Below are 25,548 nucleotides of genomic sequence, written 5' to 3'. Positions count from 1 at the left end.
AAATCTATTCCCAAATCACACCAGGAGAGCCAGGTTCCTAAATCTGCGGCATAAGAGCTTTGAAAAGATAAAACTTGTGGCCTTGTAGTCCAGGATACAGATTAAGTTTCCTTGATTTCATAACATCCTGAAAAAAAAAAAAAAAAGAGATGGTTTTTAATTTATTCAGCCACTTAGGATTTTGTTAGACTCTATCTCCTATTTCATATTCCAGATATCCAAGATTGATACATCTTCCTATTTCAGTCACAATTTAACTAAAAAGCAGACTTCAGGATTGTCCACATGGCTTTCAGGAGAAATTTTAGAATCAATATGTAGCTTCAAGAGGGAAGAGTTTGTTTTGTAGGAAAAAAACACATAAGAGTAGAAAAAGATCCAAATTGTGAATTGTAGAATGAGGAATGTCAAAATACAATACATTTGAGGCAGATTACTGAAAGACTATTTCACAATAATTTCAGTACAATATGTTTTCAATATTTTAAAATTTATTTATGCATAAGATTTCTTATTGGTACAAATTAGGACAGTTAAAGCAACTTTGGTGAACTGAAATTATTACAATTATGTAATTGGGTGAAGATCAAAGTTTGAGAGAAATGGGTATTTGTTCAGATTAAGGAATACTTTGTGTTGTTTGATTTTAACCTGAAGGGAAAGAACGAGGATTTGGGATTATCAGGAGAGGCAAAGAAAAGCTAGAAAATTATTCATTAGGCTAAGAAGCAGATAGACCTGCAGGGAAAAACTTGAGACTCGAAATATTGAGAGCGGTGATGACTCAGGGGAGTTATACTAGACTTGGAGCAGTGAGTTTCATAGCACAGTTTGGCCCACGGCCTGGAAAGAGTTTTCTTGCTGTCTGTCAATGTTCAAAGGAATATTCTTCAAATTTAGCACCCTCTTTATAGTGTCTTCCATCTGGGGATCTGTAACATCAAGGTGTAAGAGACATCAAAATTTGGCCAAGTGGTTTACAATTCAGGGGAAAGTGCTTCTAGCCATGGTGACACATGCTGCGTAATCAATAAATAACATTTACAGCATCTGTGTGAAGAATTGCCTTGGTAATTAAGACATAAGTAGACACCTTTCTCATAAGTCAGGTTTAACAGATAAATTGAGCAGTAATGATGGAATGCAGATTTCCTTTGGTTTGTTGGTTGCACTTTTTTATTTTTTTGCTTTGTTTTGTGGCTTGGGGGTTTTTGTTTGTTTCTTTGGTGTTTTGGGTTTTTTTTTGTTTGGTTTGGTTTGTTTGTTTTTTTTTTAATTTGACTTTTTGTGGGGGTTTGGAGGGGATGGGGCCCCTGGAAATTGAAGTTAGAAAATGGGATTTGGGGAATTTCCAGGAAAAATAACTGACTTCTACAAATTTCATCCGGTGAGAATTGATATAAGCAAAGCAGAGAAATTAAAAAAAAAAAAACAAAAAAACAAAAAGCAAGTCACAGTCTAAGATTAGGGAGAGCACCTTGATTTTCCACAATCTGCCCTGTAAAGAGTCTTTCTCAACATCCTTTGCACAACACAGTGCAATATTTGACACAGCCCTACCAGCACAGAGGTCGTCCCTACTGTCTGTGTGAAACTTTATAAACCCAAATTATCCGATCCACAAGTCATTGTATATGAGCCACTACCTCAAGGACTTCTACAATTCACCTCTCATTCTGTTCCCTTCCTCTAATTAGCCAAAAATCCAATGAAGACAAGTAGCATAAGAGAAAAAAAAGAACAAAACAAGTAGGACTATTTTGTGCTGGGTAACCATCCTAGGGAAAGGTTCCTGTCTCCAGGTCTAGCTCTGGGTGTGACACCTATTTCATAAGAGTAAACCAGTCCAGAGGTACTTCAGCACCATTCTTAGGCTTTATACAAATGCTTTCACATGTGATTTGCAGATGAAGTTCAGAGAAGATGAACAAACAAAATTCATTAAAAACAGGTGGAGAAAAAGGTGAAGAGAAAAATCTTTTCTTGTCCATTCAGGTAGTGACAAGAAGTCATGAAGCATGAGCTTAGAATATACCAGGAGACAAGTGTCGTACTTCATATTGGTATCATTTTTCTCATCAAAAAACCTTGTTGTTCTGACTGTGACAATACTTGGTTGGCCTTTTGTTATGCTCTCATCTGCTTCTGGTTGTCTAGTCATTACCCATCAAACTCTGCTGTCATGAGCCACTACTATGCAATTTTTTGGTTCACTGTAGGTCAAGGATAACAAATATTTTTGATTGCATCTTATTTTCTTGGTGTCTTGGAGGGGGGAAAAACAAACAGTTAATCTATTTCATTTTACTGATCACCATCAGGAGTTCTGGATGGGTAATTTTGTGTTGTTACTCTGTCCCCATCTCATAAAGTTTCATTTACTGCCTTTTTAAACAAATGATGACTCCAAATCTATTTGTCACACAATAGCTCTCAAACATGCGAAACAATAACTATTACTATTCTTGGCTTGTTTGATTCAAATGGCATTTGCAGACATTATTCCTCCCCTCTCCTTGATATGACTTCAATAGAAACCTTTAAATAAATAAAACAAAACCCAGAGCAAACCTCAAAAACAATAAACCAACACACAAGACCTGGAAAATAATTACAAAACAGTGGCTGTTACCATTATAAGTGGGGAAATCCAATTATGAGTTGTCAATATTGTTCTCCTTTCAATTGTTTCAGAAAGATTCAGATGTGTATAATTTTTAGGGTGATTTCATTGGCTTTGTCAGAAAGAAACAGAAATTATGTAGCTGAAAGTGGAGTTGACCCCCAAAATTCCTCTTGTACATAAACATGCAAATACACACACATATATACAAAGACACAAACATAGAGTGGTCGATATCAATTTTCAAATGTTCTATTGATTTCAGTAGCCCTTAATTTCAAGACAAACAATAGTTTCTTTTGTAATTTCCATGCTGCTGATATAACTGCCATCATTGCTGACCTGTATGTTGTCAAATAATATCGATTGGGCATGAAATGGAGCAAGGAGGGGCTGGCAGCAAGGTGTGTGGTGGGAGGAGTGAAGACTATGGGTGCCTTCTCATTAATTAAAGGAATAAATGACAGGGATGCAGCAACTTTAAAGAGGAGTAGCTGAGGGGGGCTGGGTCCTCAGGCTGAACTTGGATCTCCATTATGAATTTGGGATTCTTCTCTATACCCCTGTCCCCACCCTCTCCCATGCTGGATTCTTCTATAAGTTCAAACTACAGATTCATGGCAGGTTTTTTTTTTTTGCTTCAATTCTTTAAACACATTTCTAAATAAAGCCAGGGAAAAATTCTTTTATGAGAAAACCACTGGGGGCTCCAGAGCTACAGTTTTTCTCTCTGCTCTATCAGTGGCTGGTGAATCCAGAATCATGCTTCCACATTGCTAAGAGTTCTGCACAGTCCCTTTGAACTATCTTCTTTCTCAAAAGTGTGGTTTCAATTGCTTTGTCTGCCTTGTCCTTAAAATTGTACAGTTCTTATGAAAAGTGATTAAATCACTTCACAGAGCTCTTACAGGGCCATGTCCTTGAGATTCTGGAAGCTGCTGGGATACAGATGCATTTCTGGAAGTGATGGAATTGTGTCAAGTGCCATAACTGAAGTTGCCCAACCAACGGACAAAGAGGGCAGCTTCTGTACTAGACATTAAAACTCATTCTGGTGACTAGAGCCTTTACTAGGATTGTCAGCCCTGAGATTTACTTTGCAGGACTCCATCTAGTATCTTATGCTCTCTAAATCAATATTAAATCCAAAGTATCCTCATAATCATGTCCAAACTTGGAATTATGGATATTTGAAAGAAGCCTCTGGCTCTCATGCAGAAAGGAGAATATTCATTCACTTGCCTAGACAACATGCTGACTGGTGTAATTATATTCTACCAGCTCAGATTTCTCCTGCAGTATCTGCTGGCTTTGAAATCATTCTTAACTTCCTGTCCTGAGCTGCTTTGTAGTATGGCTCTGTGTTTTAAATCATCTGAATCAGCCATGTATCTGCAGAGATGATACCACAGCTGACTCATGCATTAGTGTACATACCTCAGCTCAATTAATCTTCCTCCAAGGAAACTGCATAAATAACACCTTATGACTACACATTACCCAGGATCTTTCATCCTTAAGCATTTTAGTATGTCTCACTAGGCTATATGTGCGTTCACATATATACATGTATGTATATGCACTCAGAGCAAGAAGGGGCACTAATGCAGCATCAGGATCCGAATTCAGATCATAGATGAAAAAAATCCAGCTTCAGGGTATTCTGGTAGTCTGTGCACTTATTTACACTAACATTTTGCTTAACTGACTTGATCAGGATTCAGGAGAATTTAGATGCAATATACCAGGTTAATCTATAGCATTGATATGAGCCTATGGGTAAAATAGTAGGCCCTTTTGGAATCATTATAGAAATTCCCAAAGGACTGAAAACTTCTTTTTGTCTAGGAATCATTCCCTCCAGCATGACAGTGCACCCCTCACTGGAGTGGGAAGAAGCTGCAAAGCTTTAATGAATGAAAAAGAATATAATATCCAGCTAAAACTAGTGTCGGAATTATAAGTAGGCAAATCAACGAACAGTTACTCAAATTTAAATCTATTGAGGATGCTGGGGTTAATGACTAGTTTATGCACTACATTTCCTTCCTTTAATATTATTTTAATATTGTTGTATTTTATTTTAATTACATTCAATCTTAGCTTTTCTGTTACTTTATAGAGGAAGCACATTTGTGCTCGCTAGCTTGGAACAAAGCAAGAAGCAAATGTCAAACTTACACCATCACCATGGGATCTAAAGCTCAGTTTAATTCTGGCTAAGACAGATCTAAATTAAAAGTACTTCCCCTTCCCTGTGGACTCCTTATTTAAAGATGACAGGTCCCCAAGTGTGTGTGTTTGTGAGACTAAATGTTGTACTGAAGGATCATGAGCAGAGCTCAAGAGAAAGATAGATAAAAGAAACAAATAGACGTAATGGATTATTTCAGGTACTAAGACTTGTTTGAATTTCCCACCCACTTAAAATGCATCTGTTCATCTTGTTCTGTGTGAAAAGGTCTTTTACCTATCAGAATGAGGAGTGCAAACTAACTATAAGTATCACATGGCACATGGAGAATTTTGACATGCATGAGGAGAGTCTGTTGTAGAAGTAACTGGTCCCAAGCCTTCGAATTGTGTACTCTGCTGTCTGAGAAGAGAAATCTTGCACAATCTCAAAAAAAATCACTACTGTGTTCTCTAAGGTTGTACTTATTTAGTGATGGGGAAAGTTCAAAATATTCTGGAGATCCACCAAGATAAAAGTCTCAAGTATTAGATGTTGGTAGCTAACTGCTGAAAACAACTGTTCAAATTTTGCCGCATTTACAGGAATGTGTGCCAGTAAGGACAAAATGGTTGAACAAATAAAGATAAAGTAGATGTGAACACAAATGTGAGCACAAGGCTGTTCAAATCTCCAGAAACATCTGACAGCTTCAGAAATAAATTTCTATGGAGAAATTTTCCCTATTCCCCTATCTTCATGTGGTCAATGAGTGGCATTCCTTCACAGTTTTATCAACAGATTGGAATTCTGGCCAGATCAGTCTGTCAACAAGGAGCAGCACCAAACCATTTTGTCCATATAAATAAATCACCTGCTTTTTACTGGTTTTTCTTTCTTTGTGGATGAAATGGAGCTATTAAAATGCCCACTGCATCCTAACATAAGAATGGGGGAAGATGTTTCAATGTAGACAAAGCACATAGCACAGGCAAAATTGCCACCATACAAAGAACCTGAGGATGCAAAAAAATGCAATAAAATTAATACAAAGGAACCTATGATTGCCCAGTGCCTGATTTATAAATGGATCTGTGGTAAAAATGATGTTTTGTGGTTCAGATGTTGAGCTACCCAACACAAACACAGTAAGTGCACACAATAAAATCACAGTGACTCTTTTACTCAAGGGCTTGAGAAATCATTGTCACTCCTAACTAATATGTAAGAAAGCTGTAAATGATCACTTCTGTGGATATTAGTTAAATGGTTTCTGCTTCTGATAGAAATTAGAAGTTTCTAATTTCTCATGAAAAATATAATTATTGGGGAAATTCATAAGTATAAGAGGGTGTGTGGGGTTTAATCAAACATCTTTTCTGTGTTGCTTCCTCAAAGTTAGCATTATAGAAAGACACTCCATCCCACTCCAGTCCTTTCTGCCACTCAGAAGTTGCTAATTCCTTCCCCTTTCCACTATTTCTCAGCCACTCGTGGCCCCATCAAGAGAATCACAGAGGCTGGAGAACTTCTGCTAGTATTAACTCCTTAACAGTATAAGCTCTGTGCCACAAAGAAAAGAAATGGGGTAGAAGATTAAGAATTGGGATTTCTCCAAATGACACTGTTTCTATCCAGAACCTCCCCTACTTTAGTTGATCCAGGTTTGTCTACTTTCGCACAGCAATGGGAACACCTTTGTCATGCTCTGGCATTTCACACAGAGAGATGGGTGACTATAAATATTATTACATCTTTGCAGGTCCACAGATTTACCCAGGACAACAAGCTGCGTTTTGTGTAAAATCAGGACAGGAACATTGGAGGCCTGCTTTGCTAAACAATAAGATATATGTAATATATATATATATAAAAAAAAAGATATAACAAAACAAACAAACAAATAAAAACTAAAACAAAAAAACAGAAAAAACACCAAGCCAAACAGAAAAAAAAAATCAAACCAAAACAAGCAAACAACAACAACAAAACAAACAAACAAACAAAACCAAAAAAACCCAAACCAAACTAAATCAAAACCAACCAGTAAATTCATAAAGACAATGACTTTCGCATCTTTAGATAAGCCAGGACAAAGACTCACCAGGATACGTGGTAAATCACAGCAGAAAAAAAAAATAGATATAACTGTCTGTAACTCAGGGTATTCACAGGTCTTTGGATGACACTTGTTCTCAGTACGAGGAGATCTCAGGCGCTAGAACACTTTGAAATGATTTTAACTCTCAACAGGACTGTAAAACTTCAAAGGATACAATAGCTAGAATGATGAACACGACAGAACCAGCTTTTACATCAAGCTGCAGCAGACATTGAGGATAAGGGGCTTAATAGATGTAAATGAACACATAAAAAAAGATGAATACTTGAGTTCATGTTCTCAGAGCAAAACACATACAAACTAGTCAGTTGACTTCAAACTGCCTTTCTCAGGAAAACAGATTCCTAATTCTGGATTGCTTGAATGATTGTCGCCTTCTTCCATTCATGGCTACAAAAGCTCTTTCAAGTTTAGCTTAGTTGGTAGTTGTAAATTTGCTGTAATCTCAGTAGCCAGATCACAGTCTGGTTTCCCTCTGTGTTTATAGTGATTTAAATTCAAACCTTCTCAGTTGTGGATGACTGTACTAGCTTCAAGACAGTACATTGTTTCACGCATGGAAATGTTATGTTTGTGCCCAGAATTCTTCAGAGGTACTCATAAATGAACCAAGAAAGTCCAAAGATGTGAGAAAGCTTCAGGCCATTTTTTTCATTTCAGCCAGGCTCCCAAAGAAGAAGCTTTAATGGCAGAAAGATAAAATAAGCTCTTTGGTACCTTCTTAACCCCTTCAATATTTAAATAAAGTCTGTACAAAATGAAACCATTTCTAGCAGAGGACTTGAGCTCAAGCCTGTCCAGAGTGTCTATGCTGTTGAGCTACCATACCAGGAGACTGGTGTAGGACAGATTCTTATGGGCCTAAATGTTGTAAAATGGAGAATTTGGACCCAGACACTTCAGTGATAACTGGGCAAACACTAACCACAGACTACTTCTGTTAATCTGTCTCTGCACCAAGCAGCTGACCGCTGAACACTGGGGGCTCTTAACCTGAACCAGCTGCTGCCTTAGACAAGAGCAAATATATCAGTTGCCTGCAACCTGCTTGCTGCTCTGGAAAAGAGCCAGAGTGGGGTAGGGGAAGAGAAAATGATCCAGCCAGTAAGTCAGGTAGAGCACCTTTTGTTCTGGATGATTGGAGGGCTCTGTTCTCAGGGCAAAGACCCTAGGGAAGGATAATGGTTCCCTGTACCCCAGTGTTCCTGCCACTGTATTTCTTGGTTATATTCCCCTCAATTTCCACACACCCCTATGTTTGTTGTCAGGTGTAGTTAATGTGAATACAAACTGTAAATGCCTTAGAGTTTGTGTTTCTTTTTTTTTTTTTTGTTGTTGTTGTTGTTTTGCTTTGTTTTGTTATTGCTTTTCTTCCGCACATCCCCAAAGAAACATCAAAGTACAAAGGAAAGAAGGCAATGCTTAGAACAAGACTGAAAGCCAAACAAAAAGGCAGAGGGAGAAAAAAAAAATATATAGAGAGAAGAATAAAATAATGTAGTGGTGGCCCTGCGGAACTTTCTTCAAGGGGGTTAGGCTTCCTTCAGAGAAAGTTTAGATATATGTTTGTTTGTTTGCATTTTCGAATTGGGGCCGTTGGTGCACATTCAGAGGAGAACAAAAGCAATACAAATTTCAGGGGAGGTGATCAGTGCAGCAGGCTGCTGACAAGGGCCACCTGGCTACTTCAAGCAGCCCATTGCCCGCTGTGCTCACCTGCTTAAACATTAACAACAAGGGGGAAGGCGGAAATGTATCAATTAAACATCAGGACTGTCTGAGCAGGAAGATGGATTGTTTTCAGGACACAATGCAGGCAGTTGCATCCCCTGACTTCTGATCTTGCCTGCCAAACCTTCTGAATGTTAACCTATGCTAATGTGCTTTATCTCCCTCCTCACCCTTCCCTACCAGGACGTGATCGTGACGCATAAAGGGAACAGCATTAATTTTCCAAAAGTGAGGAACAGAGATTCAATATTAGCCCAGAAGCAGATCTGCACTGACTGCAGCTCCAGACCATAACCTGGCATCTTTCTTCAACACATATTCCTATTACCACAAACACCTGGTTTTGAAACATCTGCTTGTGGGAATTGTCTCCAAATTGTGGTGCATTTGGTGAATGGGTTTAAAAAAAAATAATTTGAAAAGTCTGAGGAAAAGGAATCTCATGCACAGTGACCTTGTTGGTGATGGTTTGCTGTTGTACACAGTGCTACCCAGGTAGTGGGAGTTCACCTGCAAGCTTGGTAGGCATTACAGCAGATGGTCTGAAAGAAGCTGAAACCTTTCAGATCTTACCAGTACCTTAATTTCATACTGGCCTCATTTTGGCTTGAATTTCAAGAGACTTAAAACATTTTTACCTCTTCAGCTGGGCTATATAAAATACTTGCTGACAGTTCAAATCTGCAGATAATTTACTCTACTCGTATTTCTAAGAACTAATTACCTGTTTGTATTAAATGATGAAATCTCATTATATAAAAAAAAAAAAAAAAACAAGAAAAAGCCCAAAACCACCATTCATTTCATTATGCTATCCAATTACTGCTGTGCTTGTACAGTATTATGTTACTGCCTGATCACAGGCTATATACTGTACAGATGTGTTACTTTAATTAAACAAATGTAACTAGCCATACAAAGCAACAATAATTCAGAATGAAATTCTCAAGTATTAGCCATTGATCCTGAATTTAGTTTAACCAGTGGAGGGTGAATGCAAGGTTTTGTCTTGCAGAAAGATTGGTCTTTTGGTTTCCATAATCTTTTTAAATGCAGTGATTGCTTACAGTTCCTTCAAATCAAAGCTGACAGTCTAAAGCTGGACAAAAGGCTTTTGTCGTGAGTCAAAACCCAGAATAATGTATTTTAAATTATTGTGATTATTTTTTCTATTTGTTGTGGTGAAATCAGATAAAGAAAGGATGAATGAGAACATGAGCAGAGATATCTGAGCAGAGATGATGAAAACAACTGAAAAGGAGAAGGGGAGCAAAGAATGACAAAATCACTTGGCCAAGTCACTTCGCTGAATCAATTACACAGGAGATGAACCTCTGGTCTCAAGAGGCCCAGAATATTGTTGTATCCTCTTTACCCGGCTAGAAACTGACAATCATCACATATGATCAACACATCAACGGGGAAAAAAATACTGTTGACTTCCAAGAAGATTCTCCATTTTAAAACAGATGAGAAATTGGACAATAATAAATATTTGCAAATAAAACGTATAAGAAGGTTTTTTTAAGAAATTGGGTAACATTGAACAGTGCTACTTCTCATTGCAGGCAGATATCTTGGTCTTGCACATGTCCTGGTCTTGCAGCTGAAGAAGAAATTCATGACTCTATATAAGGGTTCAGCTTGATAATGTATTGATATTATATATGTTCCTTATTTAAGCAAACTTATAAAATCAGAGTTTGGACCATCCGGCTTTCAGGGACTTCAAACCACTTCCCAAAGTGCAATACTGCGTTAAATCAGAAATGCTATGACAGAAAAAAAAAAATCCTTCCTGAGCTGTTTGCCACAGCTTCCCACAAAGGAACTGCAGCAAAGATCTAAGAATGATGCAGCATTTCTAAAAAGAGAAACTTGCCACTACTCCAGGGGCATTGGCACCTCCTGAGGCTGTGTGTGAGTGCCACCTGCTGACCCCTGCCATGGGGAGATGAGGCAGAGCTCACTGGGCACCTCGCTGCTCCTTTGGGTCTGCAGATGCTCCCCACACCATTGAGGGCAAACCTGTTGTATTACTCTCTTGTACTATATACAAGGGAGGTGCTTTCCTGCTTCTCCCACTTATTGCCTTTTTCTGAAGATCTCACAACTGTACTATCACTTGTCCAGTCTAGGACGCAATGATTTTTGAGCTAAAAGGCTTTTCCAACACCCAACCTTTACTTCCAGTCTTGACATGAGCCCAAAGTTTTCCTCAGGTGCTATGAACACAATGTGTACCAGAGATTCCCACAGCTAGGGCATGCCTTCATAGCATACAGCCTTCATAGTGCCACCCCTTTTTCTTATGTCATATGGAAAAATTACCTCAGTGGGACACCAAAATCTATGAGTCCTAAAATTTTTTGCTTATATAATACATTAAAGATATTGCATCAATAAATCCTCAACCCTGAAGTTGAGTCTGACATTGGACTTGTCACTGAATCATTCAGTGACTCAGGTCTTTATCTGTGGAAAGGGGAACGGGACAATTTCCTCTGTTTTCCTGATCTGGGTGGGCTGTGAGCTTGTTAAGGCAGGCACTTTTTCTTTTAATGCATTTCTTACAGAATCTGCCACAGCATGTTCCCTCTGGCATTGTGAGGACTGCACATCTGCAGTATGTACAAAAATATGGTAACATTAATTTAAAACTCTTTGGAGGACTCACATAATGCTGTTTTTGGAATTTCTCCTTTTTTATATTTTTAAAGTCTTCTTCACAAGGGAAATCTCACTCAGAAAAAACAATAGATACTAAATTAAGCTATGAAACCATTGGGAGAGATTCAACCACTTCCAGTAACTGTGTTGATATCTATAAGCATGATCTAGCTACTGTGGTCAAGGACTGGCAAATCAGGAAAAACAGAAAAATTGACTCAACATACAGAAATGGCAGCATCTCACCTTGCTCACAGTCTTTGCTTGTGAGAGTAAATATTCCTCATTCAGATTACCTTAATTTTTGGATCATCCAGGGCCTTCCCCGCATAGCCTAGGGTCTAAACCAGAGCAGGGATTTGCTATCCTTGTCCCACACGCAGGAGTTAAAGGCCAGAGAGCTGAACGCACATGTCCAAGACTGCAAATACGGCCGCGCTGCCAAGAACAGGAATTGAACAGAGACCTTCCAGGGATTACACTGCAAAGAGACACACACACACCCTGAGCCAGCGGTATTTACATCTGCTGGTCCTCTAATACCCTGTGATGGTGTTTGCACAGAGCTGAGCCCAGGTGAGCAGGCTCTGCCTTTTGTCTGGGCTCAGAGTCTGGGGCGCGGTGGCACAGACGCGTATTTGTCCAGGTTTAAGCTGGCCCAGAGCACATGCAGCCAGTGTGCTGGCTGCAGCCCTCAGTGCTCAGCATCACCGCATCACAGCTGTCTGCCTTTGGACTGAAAAGACCGTTTTTTAAAAGAATTCCCTTCTTTAAGGCAGCGGTGGGAGTCAAATATAAACTTCTTCCTAAAAGCCACAGAACAAAGTGAGAAAGAGAAAAACTAACCCTCTGTCTCTCCCACCTCCAAGCAGCAAGGAACTCCCGCCCCTGTAGGCACCACATCTCCAGCCTTTAAATAAATAACAGCAGCAAGGCCAACCTTTCCATCTCCCCTCTGTAAGAGGAGAAACATTCTGGCTTTGCCACATGTCCTGTAATTATGGGTCGAACCCCTGTTCACAGGGGTATCGATCTGCTGCTAGCTGAGTCTAACTCATTAGGTATTCCTTCATTGTTTCCTATGCAAATTAAGTTAATGAGAATTAGGAACATAATGGAGCCCATTCACCGTTCTAGTTGGTGGAAAATGGGTTTGACTACCAATTTTCCATTACAGCTGTTTTGTAATTACTCTGGAGCACTCTGCATTCTAATGGAGATCCTGAGCTGATCTGACAGTCGCTTAGCTTTTTTTTTTTTTCCTCCTCTCTCCCATCTTCTCCTTCTTCCCAGGAAAAACGAAAAAATAAAAAGTAAGATTTCTTCCATTAAAGCTCTGGTGTTTGATTTCTACTGAAGCCAAAAAGAAAAAAAAAATCAAAACAAACAAACAAAAAAAAAAAAAAAACCCAAAAAAACCCAGAAAACGTTTCCCTTATTTATCCTCCACTGGAATAGCTTGCCCCTTTCTTTTTCCCTCAGCTCTGATGTCAAGGTTGTTCTGCTTTTAGTGCTGGGGTTAGTTTGCCCTAGGAAAAAGAGAAAAAAAAAAAAAAAGAACACAATAAAAACAGAAAACCAAAATTAAACTGAAAGCATCATGGATTTTATTCTTTCACCTGGGCTTCTGAGGGAAATGAGGCTTATCATGGTCAAAGAGCACACACATCTCTTCCTATTTGTCTGTCTGTCTCACTTTACAGACTGATTAGCTCATTTCAATCAAATTTAGCTGAGGGTTGAAGGTGTCAAGGATATTAAATTACTACGAGCTTCAGAAAAGAGGCATCTGAGTAGCAGAGAAGCACTCCTTGAGCATGGCCACTAAAGACAGGCTGCAGCATGAGCCCGCTCTCATTAAAACTCCAAAGAGCCCACAAAGAAGGAATGCAGTTTTGAAGATCTCATCCCCTGGACTGGGGTCACGTGGTCTGGCCAGTGCAAATCAGATTTCATTAGTTCTTCTGGACACAGAACCAGTTGTTGTTAAGCCATCAAGTCTAAGGCTATATTTAAAGACACAAAAGAAGTTCAAGGCTTCAAGCCTTGGAAGCTACTCTCAGCTGTTTCTCTGCAGAACATGTATTATTAATCATCTTAATTACAACACTGGGCAAACCAGATATTGGGTTCCAGTGTGCATTTAGGGACTGAGTAAAAACCAAAGAACAGCTGGTCCTGTCCCTATTAGACAAGTCACACATGAGGATGGGGAGGTTTTGGAAAGTGTGCCCCATCATGCCCCATCAAAGCTCTACCTCATCTCTGCTGAGGGTGGGAGCAGATACATTCAACTCAGATCTTTCTCTTCATCATGCAGGTCATTGTCACACTGGAAACATTCTGAATACTGATGGTGGAGTTCCTTTCATTTTTTCTACTTCAGACGAGAATGGCTGTCATGTGATCTTGAAATAAAAATAATATAATTCTGAAGGATGATATCGTAAAAAGCAGTTCTATAGTTTTCCCACTGAAAAGAGAAAATTGCCGACATCAAAAATATTTTTGCTATTAATAACAAATTTATATGGACAAAGATAATAAGAGACTTCAGCATGGCCTTGCACAATGCTGTGCTTAGAAAAAAACAGAGGTGGTTTCTCTATACAATTCTTAAAAATTCTCTCTTTGGGCTCCACCTCAACTCTAGGGCTCTCCTGGTAATCAATAAGGAAACCTGAAGGAGTAACTGCTCCAGATCCAGGTCAGAACAAGTTCAGATTGTTGTGAATGTTTACCAATCCTTGCTCCTTTTGAAAGCCAGGCACTTCTGATCCCGCATGACTTCATTTCCAGCTAGTAGAAGACTGGTTTGAGTAAGCAGAAAAATCCCATTTTTTTCTTTATGGGAACAAATTGAGATTGAGAATTGAGAAAGGATGAAGGCAACATGGAAGGAGGCACCAGGAATACAGCTGGATGCCAGTCTTCAAGACCAAATGAGCACAAAGTATGTTCTACCATTTGGATTACAAGAGAGGCTTAATTGAAATGCACAAACCAAAAGGCCAAATTATGTAAAATTAAAAGTCCATTTTTATTATTTGACATGGAACAAATTGTAACTTTATATTGCCTTTAGATGCAATTTTGTTCAATGAAATTAGATTAAGCTAAAATAAAACACACCCTTTAAAGTGTAAAGATGAAATATTAGGACTTATTGTGGGTAGAAAGAGATTTTGATTTCTCTAATAAATACTGAGGAAAATATTTGGTGGAAAGTACAGCCACCTAATTTGCATTAATACAAATGAAAACTATTAGGTTTAGCTGATTAGCATATTCATATGTAGGCACCACATTTTCAAAATAGTCTCTGATTACTAACCTAAAGTACAACATTTAAAAGCAGAAGTTTTGAACCTCAGAATTCACCAGTTATTATGTTTCGAACATGATGCAAGAGCAAGAATATTACAATGAAAATAAAATCAAACACATGAGTTTAAAAATGTCAAAAAGAGACATAAATGAGACAATGCTGATTTGATTCTTTTGGAAATATTTCATTTTAAATGGAATAACAAAATGAAAGAGAACATTGTCAAGTGAAAAGAAAATCACAAATACAATACAGATGTGATATCAACATGGCATCTGGAGTTTAGGAGATTTTATCCTGATAATAGTTTAAGATAATAGGAAAATTATTATCATAATTTTCATATAAGAGGCAGAGCAAATGGACATACACCACTTATGCTAGGAAACTACTGTGGTATATATTTTCAACTTTCTGAACTAGAATGATTATCTTAAAAGTTCTATTGGCTTCACTAAAACTAATTATGTTTAAGGATCTCAGACATCCTAAATACTTTGATTTACCGTCATATAAAATACTGGTAATTTCAACCCTTCAGATGCCATTCTAATCTGCCCTTTTGGACATGTAATATACTTTGCATTCTTTGGATATTTTGGCTCAGGTTGTTGGAATTTATCTCATTGTTTCATTTACTTTTCCTCTAGAAGCAGGAGGGTTTAAAGAGCCCTTGTCCTGTCATGAAGAAATAGAGGGGGTAAGTTCCTCCTGTGATCTATCCAGACCCTTAAGGAAAAGAACAGAGAGAAAAAATACCTTTTTTTCTTTATTAATTTTTTTCTCCTCCAATCATATTTAATTACAGTGCTGAGCTGGGGTGGCTATTTAAAAGAAATGACATGAAAATTCTTTGAAAAGTGTGGGATGCTGATGCTCTATTCTCTGCTTTATGTTTTCTTTGGAAAGAACTGAATAACTATTGGACATTCATCAGTGAAAACATTTTATAAATTAGGAGGAAACTTTAGGTTCCATGATGGACCTTATTAATTGAACATGTAGCATTTAAGAATAACAAATTCCCTTTGATTGCAAGCTTCTCACATTAGCACATCAGACAAAAACTGGAATTTCTTATCTGGTTGCCCTGATGGAATCCTAGCATTGTTTTAAACTTGTAAATTTAATAGGAGCTTGGGAGAATTTCCCCTTTCTTTTTTATTATTATTTTATAAGGCAATCATTTCAGCATTCAATTCCCCATCATCACTGCTTTTTGTCTGTTTGTTTTTTGATTAACAAGGAAAGTGAAATGGGGCTACTACGGGTGCATTCAGCCACTGAGATAAGATTCACCATCAGAGATTTAACCCTCAGATTTGTATTTTATCTCCCTCTTTACAGTAGTTATATTCAAATCTGGCAGTTTCTATCCGAAAGATAATACCTCCAGCTGTCATAGCGTATTTAACTCTAATAGAATCTTAGGCAAAAATAACAACAGCAACAGCAACAAATTGTCCACGAGGTAATTTTCATGGTTCCACTTCTCTGCCCAACATTTCTGGAAACTGGATAAACTGCTGATAGAGAATATGAGAGTGAATCACTGAAAAGTACTTCAGAGAAGTCCTTCTTGGCAAATCCTATCCCAGATAAGGGAATAAGAATTCACAGTAAGAGAATTTCAATGAAATCCATAACACCAAGATGTATCCAACACTGCAGCTGATGCTGAATCTCCCAATGGGGGGAAGAAAATAAAAGCCAAAACCAAAACAATTGTTAAGTGTATATTAGATGTGGCTAAAATCCTACAAAGATGCATATCATAAACACTTAGACAAACTAAAGGGATCTGAGTGTATACTGATCCTATTTTCATAACATTTTTACACCTTTACACTCATTCTCACACCTCACAGGTATTATCATGCTTGCTTTGCATGCACCAAGTCACACAAAACATCTCTCATTCAGGCCTCAAGGTTTAAGCAGTACCTTCCTTCCTTTCAGCAGAATTCAAGCTGGCATGAGCAACACAAATTCCTCTAAAATAGAAGGAAAGGTCCAAATCCTGCAAAGTAGAAGGAGCTAAGCATTTAGTAGGATAACTTTTTTTTCGCTATGGAGACCTCAATGAGAGTTGCAGGTGTGCAGCATCTTTGAGGATTTAACCTGTCACTTTCAAAACAGGCGGTGTGAAGCTTATTTTCTCCTGTCCTCACTCACCCAGACTCTTCTTTGTTAGGAACTCTATATTCAGAGCAAAGGATAGTTTTGGATTTTATAGTCAAAAGGTGTAGCTTGAATTCCTGAGTTAATTGAACCAGATGAATGGTTTTCCCCTGCACCTCACTGGACCTTACTGGGATCAAAACTAGTCATTTTTCATTTCCATTAATGAGATACCACAGATACACACTGGCAGCAATTCTGGCAAGAATGAAAGTGGAAAGGAGAGCAAATGGTCAGACTATCCTTTTTAAACTTAAACTCTGAAGGCTGTTAGGGAACTTTTCATTCCCTGCCTTACTACTGTGGATTTTTTGACATTTTCTCTAAATAATCTACTGTTCATCAGAGAAGGAAAAGGCCAGATGGAAAAACACAGATCTATTAGAGCATCTCTTACAAAAGCTTCTACACTTCCTGTTTTCCAATTTTTTCTTTCACAGAATAATTCAGACCTAGGTGTGACCATATTTAACAAAACTGAACTTAGAATTCCTCATTAATTTTCAGCACTTCCCCAGCGCAGCAGAAAATTTCCCAGGAGAATCTAAAGGGGGCTAAATCTTTACATCAAAGTCAATAAAACCTGTTTATGTTGGGGGTGATAGGGAAGTAAAAGAAAGTTCCCCTGGGAAAGAAAACAGGTTGGGGAGCTTATGTGTTCATTTTCTTATTTGTTGGTGAGTTTTGTGTGTTTTTTTTTTCTGTTTTTATTTTTTAATTGAGTTGGTTTTGGGTTCTTTTTGTGGTTTTTATGTATGGGGGATTTGTTTGTTTGATTGGTGGCTTTTGTTTGCTTGCTTTTAAAATTTTAGGGTTTTTTAAAGGGAAAATTAATTATAATAGAGTACTTAGAATTTTTTGGAGTATAACCGAAAGATATGCTGAAAGAGCAGTTTGATTGTAAGAAATAAATTGGCAGTTTGAAGTAAATTGAGACTAGACCAAGGATCTAGAAGAGTTTTTTGCCTTACGTTTTGCACTAGCACAGACTGATCAGAAGTCCTTTGAATTGCCTTTAAAAGCCATGTTTGGAGGAATGTAATTTCCTGTTGTAGCAGAAGTGATGCCAGTGGACAAAATCACATGATTCTTCTAGGAAGCTCTCTAGTCTGAACCCATTGAAATATCTCAGTGGTTAAACATGGTCAGGCAGGGTTATAAGGGATTTGTCTTCCAAAGTTCTGTCTCATATGAGGGAAAAGGCAAGGTGAGGTTACTTGTCATTTCCACCGAGGTCTTGCTGCTGTTTTCTAAGAGCATTGATTGTGAAGAACGACAGTGTGTTTCAAGTATTTTTAAATGTTTTACTTCCCCTTCTCTATTCAAATTGCAGAAAGTAAAGTACTCTTGACACCATTAGAGCCTCCATTCCCTATTCCTCCAAGCTGAGTAAATGTTCCTCCAGCCATGATTAGTACTGCCTTGTGGTTAGAAATGTAAGACTGGTGCTTTAGTGAGAATTAGTCTTTAATTCAGAACTTAATCTAGTTGATAGCAATATTGCCCATTATTATCCCTTTAATGGGAACCACCTCTAGGACATGAGTTCTCCCTGTCTCTCTCACCTACTGTCAGGTATTCAACCATACAAAGTCAGGATGTGTCTATCACCACTGGCATGACCCAGTTCTGCTAGAGATTTTATTTTTTTCTATGGCCAGAAGCTTTCAAAGAAATCTCAAGCATTAATTTGTTTGTGGAACACCCTTAAGCAATGATAATGTTTGGACTTTGGGCTGAAATGAGTAACCCTCTTACTATAAAAAACACTGCAGACAAGATTAAGAGTGGGACTGTAAAACCACAATGTGTAGCTACAGGGCAGGTTAGTGCCCCTCTTTTAGACTGAGGCTTATTCCCTGTCACATTCCAGAGTACAAGTATATATTAAATGAAGCCAACCAGAAACTGGTGTAAATTGGTACTGTGTAGTCCTCTGAGAGCAGAAGTCAAATGACAGCTGGGGACTGAATAGTCTGTCCCTAGGTCCATAAGATTCATGACTTTGAGAAATAACATGTAAAACATATCACACAATGTCCTCCAGGGAAACATTTAGGTGCCAAACTCTATTTTCTGCCCAGGGCTGCTTGGAAGCATTAAATAACATTCCTTCAGTTTTGGGGGCTTTGAAGAACTTCCAGTTTCTTATTTCTAAAACTCATCAAGACAGATGTACCAAACAGTTGTTTCATAATGATATCCAACTCTCTTAGTCCTTTGGCAAGAAAATTCCTTCTTTCCTTCATCTCAAGCTAGTATTAACCACAGTATCTCCCATCCAGAAGCTGCACTGTCTGCAGTCAGTAAGCTTTCCATTACAAGTTAGAGTTGGTTTTAGTATACTCAGTATGAACCTATCTTTAAGCTAAACAGGTAAGACAAGCTTTGGCAAGACAGAAAGAAAAATTATCTCATTCACTGGGAGGCTGCCACTTAGTTTTGGATCTTGTCAGCAATTATAAGTGGAGGTGCATCAGCATAACTGCAGAAATATTGATTCACTTTATATGTCTGTGAAACTTAAAAAAAGAAGACATATAGCACAAACCAGGCCAAATCTTCAGTTAAGAGGAACTGTCATAAATGTACAGAAGAAAATAGAATTTCCCTTATTCACATTAGTGGAAGATATGGTTTATTATAAATGTAGAGAGAAATCAAAACAAACATTTTAAATATTTACATTGTTTGCATACATATATATGTATATCTAGATGCTGCTTATGGAATTTATAAGGTCAAGCACTCAGGAGCTGCTAAACACCAGAAATAGGGTTGCTGGTGATATTTGCCTTTTCTCCAGTTTTGTCTGTCAATAATGAAGGCACTTTTAATTACATGAAGACATGTTGTTCTCTCCATGGGTGTCCTGCCTCATTCAACACTCAGGTTGAACGGGCCTCATTTTGTACATAATGATCCTATATGTGCTTTCCTACTGTTGATTACCAACCATGGGATTCACCTCACCTCCTTGCAGAGATCCCACACATATATGTTTATATCTCAGCTAGCTGCTCCAGGCTTCCCCTCCAAACAGGGGGGGAGAAAGAGGCGTTTTAAGAGGTGACCCATTTTAAATGTGTGTTTTAGAGTGAAATGAATCACCCCCTAAGGAGAAGCACTTCTCTCCCTTGACTATAAAGAGACTTTGGCTGGCTCAGGTAGAGCCCTCTGCACTGTGGGTGCATCCCAGTGCCTGTGACCCCACTCCCATCCAGCACATTGTCTTTAAACACCACTTCAAGCAGAGAGACATTATGAGCCCTGTGGGTAGTCTGGTGGTCCCTGTAACAAGAGCTGGATCATTCCTGGGGCACATCCACTCTGTGGGCAAGAGGGTGCCCCTCACCCAGCTCTCTGCACTGGAGCTTGCTGCCAGAGCTATCACGCCAGCGTATCCTCATCCCATCCAAAATCCATGGAAGGAGAGTCTTCTCCAGAAAAGAATTCCGCACCATGCTCATGCATTTCCGTATCCAGCTCATGCAAGGATACGTATTTGGTGCTTAAAGTTGGAACAGAATGAAACTTTCTCACCTAGGATTTTCCTTCTCACATAACATTTTACAAACTAAGTGCACAGTCCCCCTCTCCTCGCATCTGCTGCTGTGGTCCAGCACACCCCATCACAAATCCTGAATCCAGGAACCAGTGAAAGAGGAAGAACCCATTACTGACCATACCTGAAAAGTTCAAATCTTCATTGGCAGCACACACAAGGTAGAATCCTGATCTCCAAAACAGGTCAGCATCTTGCCCTTTAGCTCCATATGTCCTTTTAAAACAGTTAAGAATGATATTTTATTTGAGTTTCATAGTGCTGTCTAAACACCATGATATAGCCACCATTTTGAACAAAATGAAGCAGAGATTCTTAAGGCCTCGAACCATAAATAATTTCTCATCCTTTGCATTCTCACGACATCTATGTAGATATTTTAAGCTGGAAAAAACCCAAAACCAACAGGAATAATGCCAACTTCCTTCTTTGTCAGGTGTGGCATGAGCATAAGTAGATAGCTGAGGGTGAGAAATATGTGAAGAATGGGCCCACAATGAATTCAGCAAAATTCAGACACAAGTAGAAATGGCAGTATATTTATATGCTCCATGTCCTTGAAGCTTATATATTTTTTTTTTGGGGGGGGGTTGGGGGAAGAGGGCAGGGATTAGGTTCCCTTCTGTTTCTTCTTCCACCTTGTAACTTTTTACTGCTCAGATCCCCTATAATTTGTATTCTTTATTCATGCTAAAACCCTAGTGGTCTTACTTCATTTACCTCATTCCTGGTCCCTATCCATGCCAAGGGCTGCTGTGCCCTTTCAGTTCCAACTCTCTATCAACTTAGTATTCAAAAGCTGGCTCAAGTTTATTTCACACATTCTATTGGACAAAATCTATCACCAGTTCTGGGTCTAGTTCACCCTGAATTCAACCAGACACTTTTTATTAGAAGTGCTTATCAGAAAAAGAAAATTATCAGTGTGTTTAGCAGCAGAAATATAGTGCCTCATAACCTGTACAAACAGATATTTTCAAATATATTTGATTTTGCCCTATTGGAAAAGTTTTTGCTATCTAGATGAAGATACATTGGTATGAGGGGAATGTTCTGTAATTACCAAATTTTAACCAATTTTACCAAAGCATGGAGATATTTAATCTTTTCCAAAACAGGTCAACTTTTCATTCAGGTAAATCAAAACAAAACAAAACAAAACAAAACAAAACAAAGACCACAAAACCCAAATCAACAAAACCAACCCCCCCCCCCAAAAAAAAAAAAACCACAAAAAAAGCCAAGAAGAAACCAACCCAAACATGGTGGTTTTGTTTCCTGTTTTTTTTTTTTTTTTTTCCCATGGAATAATGACCCTTGTTCCCTAAGTTCCAAAATTAGAAGGATAAAAAGTCAAGTCTTACCCACACCTATACCTAGACAGTGCTAGGACAAATTCAGTTACAGAAGTTTAAGTTTATCTCTTATTGTTATGTTTTATGGCAAAAGCTTATTTTCAGATCATCACACAGTAGCAGCTAGAGAACACAGCAGGTGGGGGAGCTCAATGCATGTCCAGGTTACTTCATACCTGTCCCAGAGTCCATAAATCCATTAAACACCCATGCCCACCAACCCACAGGAACACAAGGGTACTATGCCAGACTGGGAACCAAATCAAAGACTTCCTGTAAATAAATTGCCTGACCCAAACTGCCCAATAAATCCTTTGCCCCACCATGCATGTGTGACACCCATCACCACAAGGCATCAGGAGCAGCTCTTGGGATGACCTTCCAGACAGAGGGTCCAAAAGTGTGGGACATGGTAAAGAGCACAGAGGAAAAGTGCTTTGGTAGTGCACCAGACCTGTTATGAGATCCTGAGGAATTAGGTGATTTAGGAAGGAAAAAAGGTCAGGAAGACAGAGGAGTTAAAGGCTAAGAAATGGTCAGTCTTGTATAAATAATTTGCTGATCAACACACTTTTCTGACTGCTCACCTTGCCTGAAGCACAATCTGTCCTGTCTTAGAATCATAGAACAACAGAATCACTTAGGCTGGAAAAGACCATTAAGGTCATTGAGTCAAACCTTTCACCTAGCACTGTCAAGTCCAAACAATCATTCCTGGATTAATTTAGGGCAGAATGCAGCCCTGGAGAGACACTTGTCCGAAGTCTGAAGGCAGAAGCTGCAATCAATATAAATTAAAAAAGAGCTATAAGACAACCATACAAACATAAGAAGATGACCTACACCAATTCTTCACCAATATTACCTCGACATCAAGCTGCATGCAGAAATCCAAGGATCAATAATTCATATTCTGTACACACTGTGGCTCATATGAGCCACAACCAAGTTGTGACTTTGTGTGATAGCCAGGAGGGCATGCTGATAACCCCTGGGAACACACAGGATGCCTCTGCAAGACCTTTGCTTATGCAGTGTGGACCCTTATCTCTGAAGGGACCACTGATGCCTGCATTTACTCTTGTTAAATTCTTTTCTCTCTCCTGAGCAAGGTCTGCTATGCTGTGTGTCCATGTGCTGGCAAAGAGTAGTTTGTTTCATGTTTCAGTCTCACACAGTTCAGATATGATCAATCCAGGTTTTTTTTTTTACAGATATCACTATTGAGTAAGCTAAGGAAGTCTTGGGATATTGTATTAAAATGGTAAAAACCACTAGATTGAAGCTGGAGTAATCTAGAAATTAAAAAAAGAGAAATATATATATAAAATTGTCACTACTCATTCACAGGAAAGTGAAAGAGCAAAGATTTTTATCCATGTTAAAGGGTTGTTTGTTTAAAGATAAAGTGATGCTGTTTTTTCATCTGGAAGTGTCAGACTCTCCAGCTGATCTGAGTCAGGAGGGAGATGGGAGAGATGATTAAATTATTAATAATATCTTAGCTAAATATACTTGGGAAGCTTTGGAAAGAAAACAATTTTTCATTATTTATCGAATCAGACAAATTGCTTTGTTTAGCCTGTTTGTTTCCCCATGGACTGGCTTTGCACTGTGATATTTACTGAGATTTCCCACTGTGCAGCAGGCATTCTGTAGCCCTCATCATATCAAGTAGGGAGCTTGTTTTGCTGCAGCTGTTGAAGACACCTCCATCTCAGGCTGGATGGTGGCTGGTTCAATCCATGGCCCTGGCATCTGTAACCACCATCACACACAACCCCTTTTCAGACATGTCTCTTGTTGGAGTGCTAGAAGAGTTTAGTCACACCATGGTTGGGCATTCCTTAGGTCACCTGCATCCTGAGTCTCTTCTGTTTGCAAGTACTTTTTTAGAGATAGATGGATAGTGAAAGCTCCCTTGTGCGCAGGAGGACAAGGATGAGCCATAAGCAGAAAATCTTGAGTCATACTCAGCATGGTAAATTAAGAGGAAAAAAAGAAAAAAAACCTCCAGGCCTGTCATGTCAGGGCTGCAGCTTTAACCAGGACTGACTGATGGTCCCTGAGGTCGTGTTGTTGTGCTCCATCTCAGAAACCAACTGGGAATCAAGGAAATGAAGGCTTTCCAGGCAAGAGATGTCAAGTACCAGGGAATAAGAGGACATGGAGAATGGTTCAAACTCTTCTCAATTGCTGTGAAGGAAATATGGATTTAACTGACCCAGGATATCTGCAATGGGAAATTCCAGCCCACAATAATGAGTAGTTAATAAGGGCAAAAGAGAAAGAGTCAAAGACTTAAGTAAGTTGTAGGTTCTACCTTTTCACTGACCTGAATTTATTTAACAATAACTGCAGATTGTACTTACATATGTTCTTGTCATTCGTAAGGAAGGACATTTTCTTAGTCTTTAGAAAACAAGATAATCACCTTTCTTTTATCTTTCTACCAGTTGTGTAGCAAAAGGCAAAGACTAACTCAAAGAAATGTAGCAAATATTTGGGGAATCTTGAAAAGAATTTAAAGTTCTCCATGAATTGCAAGTTTCTCTACTAACTCTTCATTGTCACCACCAACAAGAAGGTGGAGATTAGATGAGCAATTTTCCCCTTACTGTGCACTTCACAGACATTCATCATTATGAATGGCTTTCAGAAATGAATGGTTATCTCAAGAGATTTTATTCACCTATTTTTTCCCTGGTTAAGACCCTACTCCATTTGTTATGCTGTCTGTGGTGCAAATACAAAAACAGAGTAAACAGGAAGATTTCTAATGACACATTTCATAATTTTAAATAGCTAATTAAAAAAAAAAAAAAATCAGCATTCATTTTGGGGATCTGAGTACTTTCATTTAGCACAGACTTGTTTTCCCATCTGCTTTTCCCCAAGTTGCAAACTTAATTTTTTCCTCCTCCTTTAAAACAATTTTTGAAATATTTGGGAATTCACTGTCATTTTATCACTTTGGTTAATTCTGTGTTCAATGGTGTGTTTGATCATTTAAGGGACTACAGTCTAAGAAATTCATTATTTCTAGTAGTGATTGGATGCTACATCCTGATAAGGACATAGGCATTTTGATCTCTTAAACAAAATTAGTTTTGTTTGTCCAGGCATTTTTCAAGATCTTGTATGTACTAAGGGAAAGAGAGACAAAAGGGTAGAAAGTGACCAACCAGTTCACTGAGTCCATCTGTCCACCACTGCTGACAAACACACACGTGACCATCACACCCCTGTACAATCATCAGATTTCCTTTTTAATCTCTTGGGCTTCTTGACCTTCCTGTTCAGGTTGAATAATGTTTGGATAAATAGATATATACATAAATAGACTGACAGAGAGTTGAAAATACCCTGGACTGATTTCCTTTGCTGATGATCTATTGAATATACCTGATGCATTCTATGTGTTCATTGACTTTTCTATTTGTTTCATACTTGTACTCATTTTTACTGATCACCATCCTGCCTTCTGTAATGTCAAGACATTATGAAAAATATTCCACCAACAAAGGTGTCCTTTGATATTTCTCATAGCTTATATATCTTTTCCCCTTGCCCTCCCTCCCCCAACCCCACATCTGTGCCTGTTGCTTTTTGATGAAGTTTCAAATGCAGAACACACAGGCATAGCTCGAGATTTGGTAGCAGCTGGGGTATTTTGTCCTTCCTTTCATTGTTTCTTTTTATTTTTTTTCCCTTTGCTATTTTATTCAGAACTGCCATCATTGTGTGGAATATTTATTAAGGTTATTCATAATATTGTTATTATCTAAGAGGAAACTAAT

Source organism: Zonotrichia albicollis, chromosome Z (assembly GCF_047830755.1).
Source record: "Zonotrichia albicollis isolate bZonAlb1 chromosome Z, bZonAlb1.hap1, whole genome shotgun sequence".
Lineage (NCBI taxonomy): Eukaryota > Metazoa > Chordata > Aves > Passeriformes > Passerellidae > Zonotrichia > Zonotrichia albicollis.
This window is presented reverse-complemented; position numbering follows the sequence as displayed.